Source organism: Sinohyriopsis cumingii, chromosome 9 (assembly GCF_028554795.1).
Source record: "Sinohyriopsis cumingii isolate HCF-2022 chromosome 9, ASM2855479v2, whole genome shotgun sequence".
Lineage (NCBI taxonomy): Eukaryota > Metazoa > Mollusca > Bivalvia > Unionida > Unionidae > Sinohyriopsis > Sinohyriopsis cumingii.
This window is the reverse complement of record NC_142969.1, coordinates 22,565,837-22,583,609: the sequence shown is the minus strand read 5'-3', so window position 1 is coordinate 22,583,609 and position 17,773 is coordinate 22,565,837. Positions and strand designations below refer to the sequence as shown.

General features: G+C 35.3%; 1 protein-coding gene across 1 annotated transcript in view; it reads left to right on the top strand.

Annotated features, from left to right (window-relative positions):
• Positions 1-238: 238 nt before the first annotated feature.
• Positions 239-17,773, top strand: part of LOC149791385 (uncharacterized) — a 190,794-nt gene continuing 173,259 nt past the window's right edge. The window contains exon 1 of the mRNA XM_089971345.1: positions 239-331. The gene's annotated coding sequence lies outside the window, so the exon portion shown is untranslated. The remainder of the gene's footprint in view (positions 332-17,773) is intronic.

The following is a 17,773-nucleotide window of genomic DNA, read 5'->3' as shown; positions in this document are numbered from 1 at the left end:
CTATGCAGATCTAGTTGAAGATATCACTGATATCATATAGTCAGAATGTAGTTCCTATTTTGTTACAAGCAAAATCAACATATTTATCATTGTAACTAAATTTTTCAACTTATTTACTACATTTAGCATATCTTAAATATTTATACTGAGGCAGTTTTGGGGAAGGAAGTATAAATATTACCCGCAACCGCACACGTATGGCGGATTAATATCGAGAGGACTATATGCAACGGAGGAACGAAGGAAAACAAAAGGAAGCATAAATATATGCGGTAGAATGAACGTTTGTTTTACTACAGATTTTACTGACTGCAGATGGATTTTCCATATGGTAGGTTTCACTGCGATAGATTAAATGTTATGCGTGGAATATACTTTAGTTAATGAGCCTGTATCGACAACATAATTAAGGGTTTAATGTACCAAATGTGCCTGTCCTCTTGCAACGCATTATAAAAAAAAACAAACGGAGAGGTATACACCAGTGTTATGGTAGATTCCTCAGTCCTACAGTGTTAGACCTCGATCCTGATATTTATACATATCAGGGTCGAGGTCTTAAATTGTAGGACTAGTAGGTTCCTATAATATCGCGGGTACTACGATATCGCGGTATTCTAAGTTTTTTGGTTTCTTTTTCTGTTTAGCGCCACATATACCACGATGGCGGCCACTTTTGCGCGTCAGGTAATTCTGTGCAACGATACGACATTCCTGTTTACATTGGATCATGTGTTGTTTTTGGTCGCTATCCAATTTGTATCAAGAAAAAACGATTGACCTTTAAATAAGGAAGTGATATTCATAAAGTGCACAAAACTAATCCACATTTCTGCCCTGCCCTAAATGCATATGAAAATGTGATTTCTAAATGTCAACATGAAGACCCACTCAGTGACCGTCTTGAACATGTTACCCAGAAAATCCTATTTACTATGTATCTTTTAGAATCATACAAATAGATACATTACATAAAAGATGGAAATTTATACCATAAAACAATACTGCATTTTATTCCAAGTTTCCTATTTAGTAAGTTGTCCCACAGGTACAAAATCATCTTTCCAAAATGTCAACTTGCTGCTATCCATTGTTTTCACGTGACGTCACAAAACGTGTGTACTTCCTTATCCGCCATTTTGAGCCCTAGCCTCTCTAATCAGCACCTACTAACATTGTTCTTCTCGCATAATTACGAAGGCACGTCTCATTTTGTGCGTACAGATTTAATATAATAATACATCACATTCTGTTGTGCACGTCAACTGCACGACATCAAATGCTTGACTTTTCTACTTGTTTTCTTCAAGTCAAACATTAAATTTCAACCATCTTTGTTATTCTTTCATAAACAAATAGATCGTTCGATAAACAAACGCATACACAAATGTATACACAAACAAGTAGAAACATTTAATGATTTTCAATTTTCATGGGCTGAAATCAGTCATTTGGTTCTCTTTCAAGTTAAAAAGCCAATTGTTAATATATAATTTCATATTTCTAAAAGCATTTCAGGAATACTTAGTTTTGACATTCGACACAAAGTCGTGTTCCGTTTTGCACGTGTTTCATTTAAATACACTGAAGATGAAACGTCTTTTTGAATGGTTATCGCTTTCATTCAGTATCATCCTACGTCCATCATCTCCACAACAAATACAATATTTGACCATACTAATTAAACTGGTTTGTCAACTGTCTTTGGCACAAACACCTGTTGTCGCGAAAAGTATTTGTACATAAAAGTTCTGGCATAAAACACATGCTATGAAATTTTAATTCGTAACTGATATTGTATCCCGAAAATCATTGTCCGGAAATACTCTTTCAAGATGACAAGCTTAGGGATATAATACGACACGCTTTTTAAAAATGTCAATATTGTCTGTTTGTAAAATAAGAATGCATTACTATTTGAGAGCAATATACATGATTACGGTTCAGATTCACTATTCTGTCTTTCGATAAAAGCAAGGGAACTTCCAGCCTTTTTTTATTTTCATTCTATAGGGCACTTAATTTCAAGTTTAATCTATGTATTGTTTCAACGAATTAAATGTCCTTATCGACAGTTAAATCAGATTATTATCTTGAATATACATGTTGACAAAGGTTTGTTAGGGACTCAAAATGGCGGCGCAAGGTGCGTGCGCATTGCATTGTGGGTATTTGCGTACTCAATCGTGACGTCTGTGAAAACAACCCATAACGGGATTCTTAAGAAATTTCCTGGCGTATGTTCTGTTTCTAAATTCTCTAATAATTTTTTCACAGAAATGAGATGTTGTAAACACATTACATCCTGTTCATTGTTGTTTTCTTGAACATAATAGCTTTTTTCTAAATAAAACGTTGAACTTTACAATTTTTTTTTACAAGATCGGTTTAGTTTGCTTAATGTCTCATGCCATTTATTGGCATTGTTATGTTTAATTTTGTAAAACCGGCTGTAAACCTGACCTAATTACTTGACTGAAATGCTGACAGAAACAGTCCAAAGTAATGTATTTCATTTTCATAGCCCTATGGATAAACATTACATCTTTTCAGCGCTATGCGTAGAATAGGCCAACATATCGCAAGTCATGAAAACGCATGTGTGGTCCAAAATTAATATTATTTTGAACAGAATGTTCTGGTGACAATTGCCTCTTTTCAAATGGTAAGCATTGCAGTATTTTATTTTTGTCATTAGGTCAAATTCAGTATGCATTTTGTTTCAATATTGGTGACAGAAACCTTACATGCACAGAAATGCCAGACAGAAGTGTAGTGTACTTATATAGACTACATGACCATAAAGTACTTGTTCTGTATATCAGTTGATTGAGGGAAAATGTCGGAATTGCTGCAGAGTACAATATCATAAAACGTGTCTTCTGTTACATGTTTAGGCTCTAATAAACTGTAATAAAGAAAGACTGAAAACAACAAGATTTGAAAAATTTAACAATTTATTTCCCTGAAGAAGAAAATGTAAAAATGAAAAAATAGGAACTTACGGTTTTAATAATCAAATCCAAGAATAATCCATGAATTAAATTTTACAAATATTAGTAATTAAATTTTCTAGTGAATTCATGTTCGAGTCCCAACGAAAAATACAAAATGGAAGGTGATGATGTATACTGTAGTCAGTATAGCACAGATGTGTTTACAGTTCTTTGTTGATTGACAAACAATATTCTGGTGTTTTAATTTCCAAATAAAATTTAAAGAAAAGTCTTTGTCCAAAAATTCTTTATGAGCACTCAAAAATTTGCCAGAAAAAGAATTAATCTTTTAGAATCCAAATAATTTGAATAAAAATTAAAATGTAACTCCAAACTGGTCACAACGAAACACTTTCAGTGTCCAAGGTAAAAGCCCAAACTGAGATTATTTCTCTATAGACAAAGGTTATACGGACAAATAATGCGCAAAACAGATACCCGTATGAGGGTCACATGATCACATTCCAGAACAGTTTAGAAGGTATTCACATGCTAATAACGACTTGACTTCAGCAGATGTTCTGCAGGATCAAAGCAGTGACCATTGTAAACACAGTCATAAAATATTAGCATACGAAAATGAAGTCAGTTTCTGCCTCAGAAGGGTGCATTTAGCTTAACAGTGCCAATTATGGTCCCGTCATTAACAATGGAAGTTTGGTAATTGATCCTAAATAATCTGATAATGAAAAATGATGTGGTATCACTCTTTATTCACTCGACCACAGTAACAAACTACAAAGCGGTATAGCACACAAAAGAATACGGCAGAAACTATTCAAAGAAATTAGTTTGCATGTTTGCTTCTTTAAGGTTTTTTTTTTTTGCTTGCTAGCCAAATGCTCTAACAGTCCAAACTGCATATTGTACATTACCATCAAAATAATTATAAGAATTAGATCAGTTTATTACGATTACATTACTGACACGTCCTTTCCTTACAGCTACTTTTTCTATGATGATAAGAATAGCTTTTATATTTTTTCCTCCACAAGAATGAACAAGTAATTGAAGGTAGATATCCAAGCAGAATGCCGTACATTTGTTGGGAATTAAAATCTGTGAGCATGGGCAACTATGATTCGAAAATTTTCTGCCGTATTATTAATTTCAACAATACATTGAGGTCTGATTAATTAGGAACATTACCAGACTTACGCTATTAATGATGAGACTGTAATTGGAACTGTTAAATACAACGCGCCAAGTCAGATGGCTTCATTTGAGGGGAACGCACCTTTTTCAAGCTGAAACTAACATTACCTTCTGATGCTAATATTTTATAACAATGTTTACAATAGTCACTGCTTTGATCCTGCAGAACATCCGCTGAAGTCAAGTCTTTATTAGGGAGAGGCCATTTAATTTTAGGGGGAGGGCAGCAAAGGCACATGTTTTGAAACATGTTTCTTGCTCTGACTTTCTGATATAAAGGACACTGCCATTCCTTTTGTTACTTTAAATAATTCGCATCAGCTATACTGTAACATATTGTATTTCAACACGAGGTACTATTCCCTCGTTATAAGGCAGGCAAAATGTGGCGTTTTATAGAAGGTGTTCAGCCACCAGAAAAAAAGTTGAATGAAAATGACATTGAAGACAGGAATAATTATTATCATAGGGAAAAGCATAATAGATCGTTTCAGAAGACATGGACAAAAGACAGGGAATGGCTGAACTATGATGAGGAAAAGAACGTTGTGCGGTGTAACTGGTGTACGGAATTCGCAAAAACAAACACAGAAAACATCCAGTTTTGTTGCGGGTTGTTCGAACTTTAAAATTTAATCTGTAAACGTACATGAAAGCTGTGGGCAACACAAAAAGAGTTCACAGAGAAAAGCAGCTATGCAGATACCACCAGAAGAATCGACTGCTGGTGAGATCTTGGAAAGTTTAAATCAGAATGTGTTTGACCGGCACATTTATTTGTTTAGAAATGCACATGCTATCATAAAGAACAGAAGGCCCTTCTCTGATTTTGTATGGATGTGTCAGCTGGATGAGATGAAAGGAGTTGATGTTGGAGAGACTTACAAGAATGATAAACAGGTTGTTACATTTACTCACTACATGGCTGAAAATGAAAGGCAGAAATTGTCAAAGGTGTGAATGAAGCAAGGTTTCTTGCAGTAGTGTGCGATGGTTGTACTGACAGTTCAGTTCAGGAGGAGGAAATTGTATATATAAGAATTTGCAAAGGAGGAGAGATTAAATCGTTTCTAGCAATTGATAGTGTAGAGAAGGCAGAAGGGATCCTGAAGGTGATCACGACTGCACTGCATTGTTTTAGGGAGATGGGTAAGGAGACAAGAACAAACCCCATATGAACCCCGAGTGCAGGTGGAGGACGAGAAAGGACACCTGGATCCCTTTCTGGAATTGGATCCAGATTATGTTGAGAAACAAGAAATGTGAATTGACTGATTGATGATTTGAAGCAGGATTTATACTTCTTTGCTTCTGCATTTCATATGATAATGCTATTTATGAAATAAAATTGTTGTTAATCTCAATACAAGTGTGTGACATTGTTTTGTGGACAGGACTAGTAAAGATTTGGCAGGACTAGTAAATTTCACAGTATACTAGTCCTGCTGGTTACAAAGAATTTTGTGTTAAATTCGAGCCCTGCAAAGTTTGGTGTTTACAATTAAACAGTCAGGTCAAAATAATTTCTGGAAAATATCAAATTCCTAGTAAACAAAATTACAATACTTGGACATGTAATGAAATTAAAAGTAAAAAGATTTTAAAACTTACAAACAAATTAAATCAAATATAAATTAAATAAAATATACATAACAAATGCAACAATGAATATTGCTGTTTCCAAACATGGCCATACCCCACTGATCCACAGGTGCTCAGTACGAGCTTGATGTTGAAAAAGAGCAATAATCTGAGGGGAATAAAACTTGTACTGAGTGACAAAATTACCTCAGATTACCCTCATGACCCGTTTTGACCTATGACCCAGTCTATCGTATTATTAAAGAGTCTCTTTTATAGTGTGATAGACAGTGTTCTATGTTACAATGGGTCATTGGGGTAATCTGACGTAATTTTGTCACTCTGTATGATTTTTTCTTCAGATTATTGCTTTTTTTTCAGCATCAAGTTGGCGTTGAGCACTTGTGCATTTCTCAAATAGGCTCTATATCTTCATAAAATCGATATCATTGTTAACCAGTCTGATAATGTTCAAAGATTTTATGCAATTGCCAGATCACATGTTTACCGTGTTTGTCAAGAGTCAAGAGATCAAATCTGGTAGTAGATTGATTCAAATTGTGATGCATGTTAATGTTTTTCTGGTGGCTTTCGCAACTGACAGGAGTTGATTTCAAACCTTTGTTGTATACAATTTATTACTTTTCATTGTGACATCGAGTTGTGCAAGCAGTTTGTGGTTGACGTGTACTTTTATGCTCATGTTGATGGGCCATTCTCACCAACAATCCTGTGCCCTCCCCTGTCACAAGAAGTTACAGATGCATTGCTTTAATTCTCTCAGACAAGTTTATTTTGTTGGAGTGTACAGGCAGCAGAATGAAGGCCATGGAAGTATCACCCATTTTTTTGAGTTGATTTGTGCTTTGTGCACATATACATAAAGTTCCCAACATTAGAACATGTACAATGGTCCCTCTCTTATACAGCCACCCCTTCTGCACTGGGAAAGTGGCCTTTCCAGGGGGTACACAATTTTTTGTGAGAAGTATATGTAATGTATGTAGTAAGAAATAGGGATGAAATGATGTACATCGATAAAAGAGATGGAGAATCGATACAAAATGATACTTACCTTATGCATCTTAATTGTTATTTTAGTCTTCAGCAGTCATGAATAATTATTATTAGCTGCCAGGTTTATTAGTAAAAAACCATAAAGACTATTTGAGAATACATGTACTCATTTGCCGTCTACAAGTTAACACAAAGTGACATGGTTTGTAATCTGGCTGCCCCCCCCCCCCCCATTCCGTGCTAATTGTCTTAACCCAGAAGTATGTTCAGCATATACTATACATTCCAGATGTGGTCCACTTGTATAATGAAGTACTTTACTCATCATTTCAGGCAAAGTTTCTGCTTTGAATTGTCTCTTGATTCCTTTGGTCGATTTGAAAGCTACGCTACTGGTGTGTTGCATGGTCAGATATGTTACATTGAATTCTTATTTGTGGTTATTGCTTGTTCCAGTCCAGGTTAAACAATAACCTCTAATCAGTAATCAAATATAGCATATTCTGTGTGTGACAAACAGGAATTATTGGCACAGCAACATAGAGACTTCGTGGGAAAGTAATTAGATATGTCTAGTACTTCAGTGGAGATGCTGTCAGGTTTGTGCCATTGCGTGATCATGCAAAATTTGTATGAATTCGTGTGCTTGGAGAACACTGAAATGCATGAACTCCTGCAAGTTCATTGAAAGTCCCACATATGAAAATGTGCTCGGCGAAGTATACAATTTTTATTTAACTGTTCTTTCGATGACATCTCTTTTTTGGGTTGCAATGTTCCACATCTGGGTTCTTCAACACAACATGAATGGTTGTGAGGGTAAATTTTATTAGCACAATGTTCCCAGGAATAAGCATTATGGCATAGTTTGAAACCATTCTTGAAGAAAGTTTTGCAAATGTGTTTAAAATATGGGCTACCTAGTAAACCCAAACTGTCAGCTTCCTGGTGTGGTTCATTACGATTTCGTTCTGCAAATACTTGCTGATGATAGTAATGATGACAATAATTTTTAAAGTTATGATGTATATCAGATTATTGGAGCTGGCAATGTGTTAATGGAGATACAAGTGAGTGACTTTGAGCCAGAAATGGTGTTAAATACGAGTCAGATGTACATGGCTGGATAGATAAAAAAAATAGACAGCATGACCCTTTCAGTGGTATTTTGAAATTAAATGTACAAAGGGCAGAATACTGAGCCTAATTAAAATACAGACAATTTAAAAGCAAAATGCAATTTTCATTTTTTTTTTTTTAATTAATCAATTTCATCCTGCAGATCATATGCTACAAAACCATATACATGTATCCATATCAGAGTTAAGATAAATTAAATAAAAGAAGTGTAAAACAATGAAATTAAGAAGTAAAGATATTTATACCTCTGTCCGCACAAGCATTGATGGAGTGAATACCCTTATAGAGCATTATGGAACAGATATGTGAAAAATCCTATTTTTGGAGCAGATGTATCCATTAGATAATACAGTGCAACCCTGCTATAACGAGCCCCGCTATAACATGAATTCGGATATAACACGGTTGTGACGTGGCTTGGCTCCCGAAATTTCGTATATTCATTCGCACATGAAAAAATATTTTGTGTTCAAAGTACATGAAATAGTGTATGAAAAATTTGTTATCATTATGAGGCAGAGATTGCATATGAATTTGAATTTAATATGATCGTGGCATGGTTCCTGAAATTTTAAATACATGTATTTTTCACGTACCGGAAAAAAACATCTTTTTAATTATGAGAATTAGTGTGTGAAACGTTTGTTATCATTTTGGGGAAGAGTTCGTGTATGAATTTTAATATAATATGATCGTGGCATAGCTTCTGAAATTTAATAATTTCACCAGGTTCTTGAAGTGTTATGCCAAAATAAACATAATCAGAAATGTTACTTATTACTGGTCCATGAGTAAAGCCAGTAAGTCGTCTTTGTGATTATAAAAGTGACTCATGACCATTGCAGGCCTACTGCACTTCATTCTCGGGTTTTATATGTGTATGGGGTTTGCTTATGAACACGTTATTAGTTTTCTATTTTTTATCAAAATATTTTACCATTATGGAAAAGCAAGTTCACAAACGCAATTCGTTCTCTGCACTTTGCGCGAAAAAATTATTATCGTTTTGGGGAAGAGATCGTGTATGAATTAAAATGTAATACGATACAGAATACAATTATGGTGTGTTTCCTGAAATTTTAAATACATGTATGTGTATTTTTCTCATACCCGGCAAAATACTTTTTTAAAGTACGAGAAATAGTGTGTAAAATGTTTATTATCATTTTGGGGAAGAGTTCGCGTATGAATTCGAATCTAATACAGTTGTGGCTAGGCTTCTGAAATTTAACAATTTCACCAGGTTCTTGAAGTGTTGTGCCAATATAAACATTATCGGAAATGTTACTTATCACTGATCCATGAGTAAAGCCAGTAAGTCGTCTTTGTGATTGTCTTCAATTAATTCTGTATACAATCGTTGCTCAAACAATAGCCAGCATGTGTTTCTTCTTTAAATGCATACACAACCAAGCAGCAGACAATGCAGTGGTTGATGAAAGATTCTCACAGTTTAATAAACATCAAAAAAACGAAAGCTGCCAAGATGTTTGCTGGGCTTGGTGGTGTTATTAGACACAATCAGTTGACCAGTAAATAATGTCCACTTTATTAGCTAGAAATTGAAAGGGTATGAAATTGTACATGCGTTTATAAAAGTGACTTGTGACCATTGCAGGCCTACTGTACTTAATTCTCTGGTTTTACATGGGGATGGTGTTTGTTTATGAACTCGTTATTAATTTCCTATTTTTTATAAAAATATTTTACCATTATGGAAAAGCAAGTTCACAAATGCAAGTCGTTCTCTGTACTTTGTGCAATGATTATTATAGTAGTTTTCACACTTTTCTTTCAGTATTCACAAAATCTGAAGTAAAAGTTATATGCACACTGAAAGCATGTGTTGATTGTTAATTATTCTTGCTGTAGTCGATCAAACAAATAGACGTACAAGTGTTAATTATTGGAAATTTGCAATGGATAAATGTACATGGAAACACATATGAGAAAATTTTAGCAGTATGAAATTTGTACAGACACTGTTCATTGACCCTGGAACGTAATGAAGCGTACACGTGCTTCGTCTTTCTTAACCTAATTTTGCTGTTAATTTTTCCCATTGAATTCAGACACATAATGATGTGTGACAGAAGTATTGAATAGTTTAAATATGTATGCAATTGTTTCAATGGAATTACATATATTATGGATTAAGTGCAAGCCCCGATGGTACGATATCAGACAGCAAGTAAACTGGTGTTGATACTCTGTTCGTGCTGTATATTGGACGTTGAATTCAGACACAATGATCTGGGGAAAATATTATTGAATGTTGAAAATTTGTGTGCAATTTTTCAATAGAATTACATGCATTATAGTTGAATTGCATGCCATGACGGCACGATAGTAAACGGTGTTGATACCCTGTTCATCATATACATTAGACATGAATACACGTATATGTGCCAATGAGTTCTCAGAAAAAAAGTAAAATACTGTAAAACCCCGCATTAATGCAATCCAATTTTGTGGACACCAATTATTACATTATAGTGGGGTTCCACTGTATCTGTGATCTCTGGAAAATTGTACATAACAGTCACAAAGATCAGTTTCCCAACATATTCAAGCTGACAAAGCTAGCTATGTATATCCCCCTTCAGAAAGAAGCACAGAACAATATTGATACAAAGAAAAGGAGCCGAGTATGCTCAGAAATAATGAAGAGATTAATGCTTATACAGCTAGTGGCGACTTCTGTCAAAGATGTTGATTTTAGTGTTCTAAGAAAGTTGAGCAGGAAGAAAGACATATTGAAGTTGACTTAAATGTTGACCTATGGCCGTTTCTTCCTTCCTCACCTTTTTTCTTTTATAAAGAGGGAGGTCTCCCTTAAGGTAAAATCCTGTCATCATCTCTCCTTAAATTTTACATGCGAAACAAATTTAGAATTTCTCTTTTGTTTGCAGAGATATTTAACCACTGAATGAAGGTGCTGATGGAATAAATGAAATTAGCATAGAATGAGCTAGGGGCAGATTTCAAACTGCTCAAGTTTATCACCTTGTGTAAGTTAAAAGAAAGTTGTAGAATAGGGCTGGGTGTAGTAAATAGTTTTCTGGCTGCAGCAGTCTTTTGCATCTGCAGGAAGATAAATGTTATAGATTTTGTTGGTATTCAGCTGTAACATCATGCCTGAATTTGTCTAGATAAGATTTTCTTTGCACAAAGAAACTGCATTATCTTTTCTTTTTTGAAGATAATATCGTAATGTCTTCGATGTGTAACTGAAACACAAAACTGGTAATAAGATGTTTTCAGATCATTCATGTTGTACAAAACAAAGGGAAGCTAATTGGAGCCACCATTAAATGGTCTAAATCATTGAATAAAACTCACTGCAAGCAACAGGTAGTCTGTCTGAAAGTATTGTTATCTTCTCATCAATGAGAATTGCATATAAATATGTGATAACTATATGTCTGTCTATATATATATATATATATATATATATATATATATATATATATATATATATATATATATATATACCACATCCATTAAAAATAACATGGCCTTTGAAGTGTCGGTATAAAGCAACTTGATATACAATAGTACTGGTATATCAAATTGTGATTTGCCCATGGCGTATGAATACACATAATGAAGATGTTTTTATAGCTATTATACTCTCTAAACATGGATAAGAATTTCTTGTAATATTACATTTAAAAAGGAAAAAATAAGAATGTTTTTTTTGTAAAATATTTTATAGAAACTAACATTTTTGTATAAAAAAAACCAATAATACTCAGTTCAGGAAATAAATATTGAGCTCCACCCTGTGTTGTCTGCTGTCATCTCTGTCAACACTGCTGTTTCAAGTCTCTCCCTCTGGCAAAAATCAAACACTGCAACTCTGTGGAAAAAAGAAAACAATGACATCAGATAAGGAGCAAGATCAAGAAGCAACATTTAATCTACTAAACTGAGTTAATTGGAGAGTTTGATAGAGACATGGCTAAGACGTTTGTAAATGAAAATGATCATTGTGTTAGGGAAGATAGATTTGTACACCATGAGCCTGATGATATACTGAAATTTATAGAAAGTAAGCAGAATGCAAACACTTTATAAAAGACACTTTTTGATGTAAGGCTAGTGACAGAATTCTTGCAGTCAAAAAATGAATTCAGAAAGTTAGACAAGATAAACCCATCTGAATTGGATCAGCACCTGGCTTGTTTTATACTCAGTGTTAGGAGAAAATATGGATCTGTTTGAACCGAACAGCTTAAGAAGCATCATCAGCTCCATTCATCGCCACCTTAAAATCAAGAAGTATGCAAGTACAATCATGAGAGGAACAGACACAAATTTTACATTAACAAGAGAAGCTCTTCGGGCTAAGCAAAAAGATTTAAAATCTAAAGGAAAAGGAAATAAACCCAATCGGAGTCAACTGATCACAGATGAAGAAATAAATGCCTTGTATAGTAAAAAACTAATGGGGATGGAAACACCTAAAGCCATTGTTAACACATTGTGGTTTAACAACTCTGTACATTTTGGTTTGAGGGGAGTGACTGAACATTACAATCTGAAATGGGGGGATGTTACACTAAAGAAAAATGTGAATGGCCTTGCATATCTTGAACAAAATGAAAGGCAGACAAAAACAAGAACAGGAGACAATGTCAAGGACATCAGGGATATTAATCCTAAGATGTATGAAAACAAAAACAACAAAGAGAGATCCACTTGCTATCTACAAACGGTATGCTGAGCTAAGACAGCAGACTTTTGTCAACATGAAGATCCTTTCTATATTGCACCCAACACTATGCCAATCTCAGCGACAAACCCAAAATGGTTTAGGAAACAAGTTGTTGGAACTAACAAACTTGGAAGCATCATGAAAAAAATGAAAGAGAAGGCAAATATTACAGAAAGAAAGAAATTAACAAACACAAGTAGCTGCAAGTACTTAATTCAGAAGTTAAGAGACAAAAACATTCCTCCAACTGATATCATGCAAATTTCTGGCCACAAAATCGTGCAGTCTATAAACAGCTACTCAAACATTAGTGAAAAACAACAACAGACGTACTCCAATTACCTGAGTAACACAGGCCACCCAAGTAATGATGATGTTAACCCCCACCACTCGTTGTATACATTTTTCATTAAAAGGAAACTCGGGCAAGCCTCATTTCCTTTTAATGAAAAATGTATACATCTCGTGGTATATCATTGATACAGCGTACATACTATACATATATTCTATATATATATATATGTGTGTGTGTGTGTTGTTTTCATTCTCTTGTTTGAATTATGCCATCTGTTTCCCAGTATACATATTTGCATTTAACATTGGTTTTAAGGAAAACTTTATTTTTAAGTCGAAAATATTCTGAGTTCTGTCTATATTATAAACACATTGGTGCATGTTTAAAAACTATAATATTCATATTCAGTGTATTTTGGCAATATGACTTAAAAAGAGAACAACAGAAGCTGTACATTGTACTGAATTTTAACTAACTAAATTGCAGTATTGTAAGTGCAAGTTAGTACAAATGCTTTAAAAACTACCCATAATCAAGATTTTTATCTTTTTACTTTCTCAAAGTTCATTCTAAAATGGCATTTGAAAAGATTTCTAAACATGTTTGAAACAACCCTTGCACCATGTACATGACAGAAAATGCATGCATCTTTCAGATCTTACTGTTTGTCCTAATTTCTTTGTTGCCCATAAAACTTTACCGTAACTGTTCATAGACTACACACTGAAGAATTAAAGTCAGTATATGAATGAACTAAACCTTTTTTTTCCCCTCAACCGAATCCACACAGCCAGCATGCAAGTGCATCTATTTTTCAAAAGATGAGTTTTCTTTTCTTAATGTAACCACTCACTTTATTGCTTCATTACAACAGTCTGTTGATAGGATTGCAAATGTAAGATTTGTCTACGTACTTGGTGTGACATTGGGCATTGGTTAAATAGTATTTACTTTGGTGTTTTGTTTTTTTCTTCGTATTTTTACAAAAAGTAGTAAACTCAGAATACAACCATAATGTTAAAGCATCTCATCGAATGCCACAACATAGCATTGTCCCGTATATTTATGACCTATGACCTGCATAGCTACATTTTAAAGCTATATCTTTCATAGCATAATATTTAGTCTCTGCTTTCGTACAAATTGTATATTTTCCTGAATATATATTTGCTCAGTGGTTTACAAAAAGAGACAGTCTAATAAAACAATCCTTCCCAGAACAGTGATGTCTGCCATTACGGTTCCTAACAGTCTTTTTAGCTGGAAAATAATGTTCACGTGGCATTTAAAATATTCATGTTGCCGATTCTAGAATGCAAATTGCTATTTATATAAATTTAAGTTTTGAAACACAAGTTTGTATGTTTTTATCATCAAAGGATAACTTGCAGTAATTGGGCAGTAATAGGCCTAGTTGCTTAGGAAATGGTTAATGGTCAATCAGCTGTCAAAACACATGCCTATGAATGTGCAAGAGGTTGTCAGCATAATTAATATCAACACCAACTATTTTATGGCTTGAAGTGTACATTTCGCCTTGAGCTTTAACACAACACTTGAACTAACCTGGCCAGTGCATGGGAGCATTTCAAAAGGGATGATCATTCAATGTTCTGCCAAACAAAAATCATAGGGCGAAGTCGTTTTCACTTCCCTCACAGAAGAATGTGAGGTTTACACTTTTTAGGCGACTTGGTTGCCCACTTTGGTAGAGTGACCCCTGACATAATTCTCTTTCCATTTGCTCAAGTTTCCCACTGCTGCTGAATAATCTCCTTATCGGTTATGACATTGTTTACTTGAGTCTTTTGAGCATAAGATTGTTTTGTTTGAGTCTTTTCTGCATAAAATTATTCTGCAAGTCCCTCCTCCCCACCCTCTGATATTGTCGAGTAGAATAACTGACTTTCTTCTAAAGTAATACGTCTCAGATCACGAGATGACATGTTAATATTTGGTAATGATTTATTCAGATGTTGCTAACTGTATGCAATTTAATTATGCAGACAAAACTTTTGTAGAGTGGACAAAATGCCTTCTATATTAAGGAAGTGATACAGTCGACTTCACTTAACTGCACATCGGTTAACTGCATGTAGTCATGCCGGTCCAGTTTTTTCCCAGTGCTTTTCAATGGGAACAAACTTCGCTTAAATGCACACTCTGAATAATAGCATGATAATATTTCTGCCCATGGCACATTATTCAATACAATTTTACCCCGGTTAACTGCACAATATATAGTCAGGATCAGTTATTGCCAGTCCACTGCTGTAGCGCTTCAGATGAGCCGACAATTAAGCCGGTAAATGCGACTTTGTAAATGATTGACGTGTAAAGGACGCCATAGGTGGTAGATATGGTAGATACATGTATATTCCCGCCCACCAGGGAGCAGTAGCGTGGGAACAATCATAGTACAGCATGGGAAACATTGCTCTAAACCGTGATTTGAACTAGGGGGTAATCATCGGAAGTTCAACCTTGAATTTATGAGTGTTTATTTTACAGTCTAAAATGACAAGTTGCAAGTGTAAATCCCTGACGTTAGCTCAGAGGTTTGAGGTCATAAAATGTGTTGAGAACAACAGAAGTCGGACCTCTGTTGCACTTGAGTTCGGTGTTAGTCACAGTGTGATTTTGCAAATCCTCAAGAACAAGGAGAAGATCATTGAAGACTGGCAAAATAACAGCAATCCTTCTCAGAAGCGCAAACGAGGTGGCAAGTCTGAAGATCTTGAAGAAGCGCTGTTACAATGGTTCGCTCAAGCTCGCAGTCGACAGATTCCGATAAGTGGACCATGGTTGCTTGAAAAAGCTAATCAATTGGCAAATGGTTTGGGTTTGGATGAATGGAAAGATGGAAAATGCACAACGGAATTCAATTGATGTTCTACCCGAAATCCTTAAAGACTACCAACCAAAAGACATCTTCAGTGCTGATGAAACTGGGTTGTACTGGCGGGCATTACCTGATGGGACTTTGTCTTTCAAAGGAGCAGAAGCACCGGGATCTAAGATTGCCAAAGATCATTTGACAAGTTTGCTTGCATGCAATATGGATGGTAGCGAAAAATTGGATGCGTTGGTGATTGGCAAAAGCAAATCCCCTCCATGTTTAAGAATTTGAAAAAGCTGCAGTACAGTACGAGGCAAACAAAAACGCCTGGATGACGTCAGAAATTTGGAAGAGATGGTTGAAGCGCGTTGACAATCAAATGCATTTGCGAAAGAGAAGCATCATTAGGCTGTGCGACAGTTGTGCAGCTCATGGCGACGGCATCAAACTGTCAAATGTTAAGATTGTTTTCCTCCCTCCGAACACAACTTCACTGATTCAACCAATGGATCAAGGAATTATAGCGAATTTTAAGAAGTTCTATAGATCGCTTGTTATTCGAAAACTGCTGTCAGACATTGATGGGTCATCTCCTGAAGAAAAAGTGTCCAACCAGACAAGGAAGCTGACAGTTTTAGATGCACTTCATATGATTAGAAATGCCTGGAGCAATAACACAGTCAACCGTAGCAAACTGCTATAGGCGGGCCAGTTTTTTGGTGCCTTCAGATGACGAGTCACTTGATGACCCCACCTATATCGGCGAAACCCCATTCGAAACGCCACACGGTATGAATGTAGAAGAATTCGAACAATATGTTGCAATAGATGACGGTCTTCAGACGGAAGGTGAAATTGACGACTCAGCCATCATTGCAGCTATTTTACAGAGACAAAACAAGAAGAAAATGATGAAAGAAGTGATGACGACGATGCAGTAGATGACCAGGTTTCATCTAAAGTCGCTATACAGTCACTCCAGAATTTACGCAGATTCATGGAACAGAGAGAATGTGAGCTGTTTGAACCGTTTTACAAAATAGAGTCGGCAATTCACCAACTTATTAGTAAAACTTGTGTGCAGACATCAATTGCCGATTTCTTTCAGAAATCGTAAATTTCTTTGTGTTTGATTCAACAATATGACGTTAGTGCTGTTCATTGTATACTCTTGTTTCATTTAGTAAACGTTGAAAGAGTGGATTCTAATCATCTTTTTACGTTATTCTTCACCTATATTCGTGCCGTGCTGATTTAAAGCTGTACTGTACCGTACTTTGGTTAACTGCACAGTCTCGTGATGGGCCCGAGGCTGTGCAGTTAACCGGAGTTGATTGTAGATGTATTGTCACATGAGTTTTCAGTCTTTGTCTGATGCCCTGTTTTGTTCAAGGTTAATTTCTGTGTGTGTTAATCCACAAAATCTATATTTAGCCTATGCAGACAATGTTATGATCTTAACAATTACATCTGGTTGTAATTCATCAAAGAATAGAACAGATGCATGAAGCCCAAAACTCTATCACAACATTGTTGAGCCCATTCCTGTAAACGTTTTTTATATAGGCTTTTATAGATAATAATATAATATTAATCTTAGTGTTACATGTACTTTAGCCAACACTTCTCTCACTAACAGAAACTTGACATCAGGAGACAGGTATCAACATCTGATAACGTACCTTATGATACGAATCAATTATTGGTTCTGGATATATTTGAAATAAAAAGTGTCGCTTGTGAGGGGAACATTTTACATTTTTGGTCAAATATGCTGGCCACTGGTCACGTTAGAGGGGTGGCCATTCTTAATGGGTACTTTTGAACTCAAACTCGTCAGTGCCTAGGGATTCTGGCTGTAAGAAGCGGGTGGCCACTTTTGGGGGGGGGGGGGCATTCAAGAGAGGGACCACTGTGTATGCCATTGTAAAAACATTTTTTGGGGTATTTTACCATGATATCAGAGTAACTCCCTTTGGATAACCTGGAAACTACATGGCTTCTGTTTATTGATCATTTCTTGCAATCAT